Source organism: Colius striatus, chromosome 4 (genome assembly GCF_028858725.1).
Source record: "Colius striatus isolate bColStr4 chromosome 4, bColStr4.1.hap1, whole genome shotgun sequence".
In the NCBI taxonomy this organism is placed as follows: domain Eukaryota; kingdom Metazoa; phylum Chordata; class Aves; order Coliiformes; family Coliidae; genus Colius; species Colius striatus.
The window spans coordinates 17,170,966-17,180,157 of NC_084762.1; positions in this window are offsets into that span (position 1 = coordinate 17,170,966).

Below are 9,192 nucleotides of genomic sequence, written 5' to 3' on the forward strand. Positions count from 1 at the left end.
GTTCCGGGAAATAAATATCTGGCTTTAAACACTTGTGAGCTAGTTTAAGCAATTCTTAAGCTATTCTGCTAACACAAGTCTTTCATTCTGGACTCTAGTTTATGAATGCTGGCTACTGGAGTTCTTCAAAGTCTAATGAAAGACTGCCTCACACTTTCTGGATGGAAAAAAAAAAGAGAACTCTGGTAGTTACATGAAATCAGGGGTTTAAGAGGTAGAACTACAGTCGTCTGTGTGATACAATGTGGTAGGGAGGTGAGGCTTCTCAGCAGGCAGCATAGCACTAATAAAATATTTTTTCCTAAGAGGAAAAAAAAAAGGCAATTCCTCAGCATTTACAGACTGAAACACACTGCTTCAGCAAGGGAATATTATTCAGTAAGTAATTCCAGACTCAATTTTATTTAGCCAACTTCTGTAACATTGCTGTAGTTTATTGTTTATTCAAAATGCCAACTTATCCAGCATTGCATGTTGATAAAACTTCTATGAAAAGAAACTTCTGTCTGGGAAAAGCTATGGCTGGTCAGAGGAAGTGCTCTTTTTGTTTAGCTAGTTGGCCTAAAGGCCAAACACTTTAAATCTTACATGATTTTACTTAGCCGGCACATTAAGTTAGGGGAATGGTGTTTCAGTTAGAGGCACTGTAATGCAGCTGTGTGTCTTTTGGGTCATTGTGCTCATTAGATGCCCAAACTGACCTCTGAAAGCAGTTTCACTGCAGCATTTCTATGAAATAAAAAACTTAGCTCATCTTTACTGAGTAAATGCAGCTGTTATTTTACTCCTGGCATGCCTTAAGGAATACTGCTTCCTGAGAAAAGCACTAAGAAGTTGAAAAATGGCAAATATGCAGCCTCAAGAGTTTCTGGCCCAGTTCTTATGAACTGCCCTAACATCTGGTCACATACTACTTTTTTGGGGGACCTTCCTGAATGATAAATAGGAGACTATTCACAACAACTCAATTCTTGCAATTCTTGTTTCTTCCCACTGAGTGATGCTTTCTTGCATTACTGACTCCACTCCATTTAAACAGGTTCTTTACTTATTCTACCTGAAGGGTATCATAGAGAGAAATCAAGGCACAGGATAAAAGATGCTCGTGTGCAGTGGTACATCTGCCACTGCTGCTGCAGGTTCTTGAAGGCGAGAGAAGCATCTGCAAGGTATATCCTGCCCAGACTCCTTGCATCTGAAAAGAAAGTCCTCCTTTGACTCGATGGCATCCAGGAAAGCAAACTCCATGCAGCTTGCATGTAGCTACTAAAAGAATCTATGAAATCTCTGGCATAAGAGCCTTAGAAGTTTGTGAGTTCTAGGGTTTTTGGGTTAGCAAAGGCAGGTAATTGTCAGCAAGAATCCTCTCCACAGCTTCTGTGGAGATAACAATACTTTTAGCACACATAAAATGTCTTTTAAAGTTGTTTTCTTTTTTTTTTTCCCTTGGAAATCATTTAATCTGAAACTTCTCACAACACTAAGACATGTTTTGGAAGTTTCAAGTTTAACTATTAAGGCTTGACAGATTAACATTTAAAAGGGTTTATTGTGGAGGGTATTTGGTGAATCTCAGCTTCTTTGCTATATTTATGTCCTACCAGTATCACCTTTTAGATCTCATCAGGTACTTGAAAACTGAAGAAGTAGCACACAGGATCTTTGTAATGACTATTCACATTGTTGATTTACTGAATGTCTTTGGTTGGGCACTGAATGTGGCTAATTTTTACAGCCACGTGGCTGAGCATCTGTAATGATCATTTAGTTGGAATACGTGGGGGTTAAAGGAGACAAAAATAGGTGGTGATTGTGATGGCTTTCAAAGTTCAGCCATAAGGCTGAGAACTTGCCATGTTTCATCTAGGAATGAACACTCTAGAGGGGAGAAAATAGCTACAAAACAAGACATAGCTCAAAGGCATTTCTGTTGCTGAGACCAGTGCAAATGGTACTAGCATGTGCACCCAGGTCAGGACAGGAAGAAAGGGAAGAAGATTTCTGTCATCTTTATTTACCTCCCCTTTATTCATTCTGTCTCAAGAAACTGAGGAGAGTGGGCTATTTGTGTTGATAGAAAGCAAAAAGAAAACAAATGAGAGAGAAAAAACTTAATACTTCCTGGGTTTTAGGGCTTTTTAATATAGCTCAGAAGTTAAATTTTATATAACCTCCTTCCTTTGAAATCTTCATCCCTAAAGCATAAAGGTATGTTATGGCAAATTGCCATGCACAAGTTACAATCTATTGAAATATCAACAAATATTCTCCAGGATTAGTAGACCATTCAAATAAAATCAGGTCAAATTACTCCTTCCCTAAAAATCATTGCTCTCCAGTATATGCATCTCCTGATGCTTTCCCTTCTTCTACAGAGTCCTGGATTCTGACATTCATGCCGAATATGAATGTGCCATCTGTTTAACTTTTTTTGACTTTCAAGAAGAGATGGGTCAAGGTATTTTCTGCATGCAGTTTTCATCCTGATTTACTTAGTTAAATTCCAACTCTGGTTGCAGTCACACTGGTAAAAAAATGTTTGCTTCAGCAGAGCCTGCCTGAATAAATAACCAATGCCCTGGCTCACCTACAAAATGAGTGGATTCCTAGCTTTGGTGCAGTGCCTTAGCAGTGGAGCACGATAAAATCATTTCTTAGTGAGTATATGATGCAGAAACAGGCTAATAGTAGTTGTGAAGAGTGTTTACAGGCATTTAAAAAAAACCCAAACAAGTAAATATCCCCAGACCCTCTTTCCTACTTCTGGACTCCCATAGCTGGTCTCACAGTAGAAGGCATAAAGAAACAAACCACCATAAGAGAACATTAATCCAGTAGTAATTCAGCAGAAGAGTACTACATTCCACTTGTTGGCATGCTAGGATCTTTACTAGCCTGTGTGTTGCTATCCTTGCAGTATTTTTACAGCAGAGAAAATAGGCTAACTCATAATAAATCTGAAGATAATTGCCTTTGCTTTTTAAATGTCAGTTTCATAAAGCTAGCTATCACAGAGCCTGAGGCACATATGAAATCTCGTCTGCACTTCCTATTGATGTTGCCTGTTGAGTGGGGAGCCAGCACAGAAAATGTCTACTTTTCATGACCAGGGCTCTGATATCATGGGCTGAACAGTAGGTAAGTTTTGCAGCATGAAGGAAGCTGAGATATCAGTATGTTTCCTCTGGAGAAGATAAGACATCCTTTGTAAAACTATTACCTCCCAACAGGCTAGACAGCTTTGGAGCTCTTCTTCACAGTTCTTTTAAAGGTCTTTTAATCAATACAGTTTCCCTTTCTCACTGAAATGACATTTACTGTATTTTTAGTATGTTCTGATGGAACGAAAGGTGTTACTTACATCCAATTTTCCATATAACCACTTCTGATGACTGTCCCTTTCAAGTCTTTTCAGCCTATCCATCCTGAATTAACTTTTTTGTAAGAAAAGGTCTTTCGTGGTTTATAAATTTTAATACAGGATGCTAGCTGCCAGAAAGTTTTGGACTGTAACCAAAGATTTTAACCAGTCTACCCAGCAGATGAAATGAGGTACAGCTCCTGCTGCACCTGGAGACAGTACTTCTTTCATTGCCCTGTTTCAGAGTTAAGACACCTCTGCTTTAGCCTCAGAAAGACAGGAATTTTCCTTTAAACAAGCTTCCTGGAAATAGAGGTTTAGGCTATTAATGGGTAATCTATCACACAGTATTTTTCAGCCTTAAGAAACTCTGGGTTTTAAGGTTTGTTTTGGTTTTAGTATAGTAAATTGAGGACAGCTAAGCAGAGGTGAGACTCTTGATATGATATCTTGACAGCAGAAATGATGATAATGGAGACCAACTCTCTGTGAAAGAACATCCTGCATTTTGATGGTCAAGTGCTTTGAACTCCAGCTTCAGCTGTTCAGCAGAGAGATGCTGATTATGGTGGCTTTTGTATGTGCTGTGGGATGCCATGTGTGCGTGAGGTGTGCTTGACCTGCATAAACGCTACACTGTGCAAATTGCAGAGAATTACCTCTCCAGTGCAAATGTTTTCCCACATGAGAGAGACCTGCAGAGCACCAAAGCGTGAGGAATATCACTCCCAGAATGAGAATAATGTCTCCCATTATCATTTTCATCTTCAAAGATCTAGATATTTTCTACAGAAAATTACAGCTCAATTAACATGTTATTTTCTGCAAAAAGTGGTTGTGTGAACACTCACAGAAAGGCTGAAGATTTGAAAGTGGTAATATACTTAAAAGGCCAGTACATGACATGTGCAGATTCATCACTGAACTGTAACTGGAATGTCTCTGTAGTTTGTTTCGAGGACTTGCTCTCATGATTTATCACTAGGGTATATCCAGGATACTTATTTACCAGGGTCATTACAGTAAAGGAAGTCAGAATTCATAATTAATTAACAGGTCGTAGAGTAGTTGTATGCAGAGAGCCCTGTGGAGCAGTAAATTCCCTAGTCCTACCTCACGAGGTTCAGAGCCAGACTTTTCTTGCTGTATGCTCCTGCCCTGTATGAAGCTGTTTCCTTCCCTGACCTTAAGCAGAGTTCCAGACTAGCGTTTCAGTCAGACACAGGGGAGCCATAAAGGTATATCACTTATGACACAGAATGTCACTTAATCTTAAGCATACAGTTATTTCGGCCCCTGCGGTGAAAGAGTCCGACATGACTGCTGCTTGTAGAAATGTATAGTTTTGGATAAATTCCCTGATCCACATTTATGTATCATTTTTGGTTGGGGAAAGGTGGAAGGGAGGAGAGGAGGAGGAGGAGGAGGAAGAGAATGGTTTTCCTGTTTTACCATCATGGACATCTGTGAATTTTCAGTAAACAGCATGACTTTCTGAATCTGGTTCATAGCTTTCATGCTTGCTTTCTAATCTGTTTCAGAGCTGGGCAGCTGTATGCTTATATTGTTTCTCAGGCAGCTGCTGTTATGTACTGGAGAAAGAGCAGACATTCTTTAGCTCTCACTTGTGCACTACGGTGAACTGTATTTTCTCTGCTTTGTGACTAGCATATACCAATCCTTAAATATTTTAGATAGTGGCTTTCCTGTTCCTTGAAGTTTAAAGTTGTTTCCTCTTTGAGGCTTCTTGAGATTTTAATATTACTGTGGTTTCTACAGAAATATTCTGTAAATGATATAAAGGTCTTCTTCAAAGTAGCTTATTTGCAAATAATTAAAGCAAGCAGCCTTCTTTGCTGAGGATGTCTACAGTTTACGACCACTATCACAATGGGGGAAAATGCAAAGCCATGATTTATCTGTGAAACATAACTAATGATTTAGATGTAAAAGATAGTATTGGAACTTCTCGGCTAGGACCTATGGCCAGTCCAGCTACAAAAAGTGCATCTCTGTGGCCAATCTGAGGACAAAGTCTGCATCTCTCTTGGTCAGAGTTTAAGTGAAAGGTGTTTGGTTTTTTTCTTATTTTTGAAAGACACAGCATTAGAATGATGAATTTGAACTAGAACTTCATATAAGTAGGCTAACATACATTTTCTGCCCTTTCTTAATTTATGAATGAGTTTTAAATGGTTGAGCACAAATCAACCATAGGATAAATGCTGAAGACAAGAAGGTTGTCAGGATTGCTGGAAAGAATTAGTTTTCAAGGAAGGAAGAAGAGCATAGAAGTTCCAGATATATAGGACAGGGATACATAAGGCATGATAATAGACACTGAAAGGAATAAAAATTAAAAGTCAGGAGAAAAGGGAGAGAGTGAAAGATAAGGATAATCTTACAAAGTCTTAATTTAAGTCATTAACATATAAAGGAGTAGGTAATTTTTCTGTATATTTATGATTTGTTGTTTTTTTCTTTTATCTGTCCTAAGATTTTGCTTTAGGAACTTGAGCATTGTTCTTTAATAGAAATCAATATATTCAAAGGAGAGCCAAATCTTAACATTATTTTCTGGGAGATACAGCAGGGCATCCTGACTTGTACCATTTTCACAAAGAGATTTATGATATATCCACAGACACACATAGAATATCTTCAATTTCTTTTCATATAAGAAAGCAGCTTCTTCAGAAAATTATTCAAGAAACATGTTCCCTTTTTTTTTCTCAATATTGATCACTTAACAAAGTTGTGTATTTTTGTGTGCAATAGAACTATATACTTGAGAGACTACTGAGAGGGAGCTACAGTAATAAACTTCAAATATATAAAAGGTATCTGCAAAGAAGAGAATAAACTGTTCTTGTTATTCATGGGTAGCACAAGAAGAAATCGACTTCAACTGCAATGAGGGAAATTTGGATCATGCTTTAGGAAAACCCTGTGACAGAGAAAATTGTCAGTACTGTGCCAGGTTGCTTCTGGAATTTGTGGCAGCTCAAGCACCAGATGTTTTTAAGAATAAGTGCATCTAATGCACCTCTGAGTGATTGAGGGAGGTTGGTTTGGACATAGGAGATTTGGAGATATCATGTCTAGACTGGCTTAAGATTGATGAAAGTGGTACTGTGTTCTCCAGGTAAGGTTCAGTATTAGCAGTCACAAAATGTGACATATCCTGGTACACAGCTTACAGCCCAAGAAAGTTGGGGTAAGACTATGACACAAATGTTTCTACTTGTGCTCTTGTTTATAAAGCTTGCTATAAGCAGCCATAAATTTATGAGGTACTTTGTTTGGAATTTTAATTGTTAGGAAATATAAAGAATTGAACTAAATTGAAAAGACTCATCCTAATAATGTGGGGAGGGGGAGGAAAACTCCTTTTAACATGGGTCCAGTAGAAGAAGATAAGGTAAGGCAGGGTACTTAGCATCTCAGCAGTACCGTCAGAAGACCAAGAGTTGGTGAAAATGAAGCGAACAACATTTTTAAACAAAAAGCAGGCTGTCTTTGCAGTGATAAGGTGTCATGTGAAATTTTAAAAAGCATTACCCGTTTTTACTGATTAGAGTCTGTTTGGATGTTTTGGACTATGATTATTTTTTTAAAGATGTGTGTCAGTGTGAGGCTCAAATTCAAATACTGTGGAACTTGAGGTCCTCTTGTGCTTCACAGGCTTTGGGTCAGAACATGCCAAAAGTCTGGGCATCTCTGAACTGATGACTCACTGTTAGCAGACAGCTAACAGAGCTGGGGTAGCAAACAGACTTGTCTGTGATAATTTCCTAATGCTAGCCAGCTTTCCATATGTGTGTGTGCACAGAGAAAGCAACATTGACAGCAATTTGAGTGCAAGAGAGAAAGCAAAAGGAAAACTTTACTTCTCAAGCCTGTCCAGTCTTCACCTATAGTCCTTTTATTTATGTCTATACGGAGTACAGAGTGTTATCACATCTCTTACAGACTCATTGTAGCATGTCTACAGACATGTTAAAAAAGTCACAGTAGCAGCATCTTATCTGTTGCTGCTTCACTGCTATTTCTTCCAAATTTTAGCTGCCTTTATACTTTGAAGATTATCCCTGCAGCTTTAAGGACTTCTTCAACTGAACTTGAAATGAAAAAGAAATATGGAATAATTTTTTTAATATAAAAGCTGCTTAAAGGATTCAACACAAAAAAGCAGCGATTGTATGGAAGAAATAAAACTCTTTTGGCAGATTGTTAAATATCATCCATTTTCACACTGGACTGGCATTATGTTATATAGTGCAGGTGTTTGTTACACATGTGTGCAAAGTCTCCCAGGGCTTGGTGTCAGCCTTTGGGTTGATATTGACCCTGCCATGGGGCGGTGGCATGACGTTAATATTCTGAACAGTAGTACTAGGCAATGTTAAGCGTATGAGGAATTGTGTCATCTTCAAAACTAGTGGAATTGCTTTGTTTCTACGATATTTTTGGCAGTTGTGTTTCTTTGCTTTTAATTCATGATGGATAACCATTGCTGCAGTATATATTCTTAATTTCCATCATACTTTTCAGCAGTTATGGTGCGAGGCAAATACAATGACCAGTCAACACAAAAATTTGTGAGATGAAAATAAGAAAGCTGTTACACAGGCTTGTTTTGTGTGTTAATGATAGGTACAGTTGCTAAGCGATTTTTGCAATGACTAGGAAAAGCACATTTGAGTATTTAGTTATTAGAATTATTTACATATAACGTGATATAATTTCATAAAGTAGCTGTGGTAATAATCTAGCACACAAAGAAAGAAATGTTGAAATACTTTAAATAGTGCTATTTTTTACAGAAGACTTTTCCTTCAGTAATTAATTCTCAGTGAACTCTTGAAAAGTATCTGAGTATGTAAGATTATTTCTAGTTTACAGAGCAAGAGGCAGGGATGACAGGATCCCAGATATGAAGAAGTTACTGGCAAGAGCTTTCTGAGGCCAGAAAGCAAGCTGATGTTAGCTTTCTTTCATTTATTCCTCTTTTCTAGCCACTACACAGCAGTTCTCTCTTTGAGTTTACTTCAGACAGAACTACTGATACATCCTGATGAGTTTTTAATGAAGCATTTTTATAGTTTCTTTCTACATTTTAAAAGTGTCTGGCATTTTTATATGTTGTGGCATAATATTAAATCAATGGGACTTTATAGATGATACTTGATAATAGGATCTTACCTCACAGAGTTTAAATTTTTTATTAGTGTTTATAGTATTGGTTTGAGGTATTTCACATAACGTTTCCCTGAGCAACTGTTAGGAGAGATTTAAATGTTTAACATATGTGGCTGTGCACAGTAATATTAGACATGATTTTACCATTAGTATCTGTATGTCTTTTTTTTTTTAAGCATTTCCTTGCTTTTACAAAATGATATTCCTTTTGGAGGGGATCCTTGTGGCTGACAGGCTTTGCATATGAAATCCCCCAGAGCAGGAGGCCCAGCTGGATGGGTGGCAAGGTCTAATAAACTTTTAACCTTTTTTTTTTGTGCAGAGGATTAGGGGGACAAGGTAAAGCTCACCATGAACTCTTGCAGGGATGTTTCATCCAAGATAAATGATTCTTCAAACCTGACCATTTTACAGATACACAAACACCTCTTCTGGAAGTTTGTGTCTAACGGGGACTTCAGCAGATGCGAAACTATCAGGAGGGTTTAGTTTATGTTTCTAACAGAGATGAACAGAAGAAGGCAAAGGGGTTCAAACATAACTGCTCTCTGCTGGAGATGACCTGATATTCTTTGCTTCAGTATTCTTTCCTTTTCTTTTTTTATTAGCTGCTGTCCTTTGTATTATTC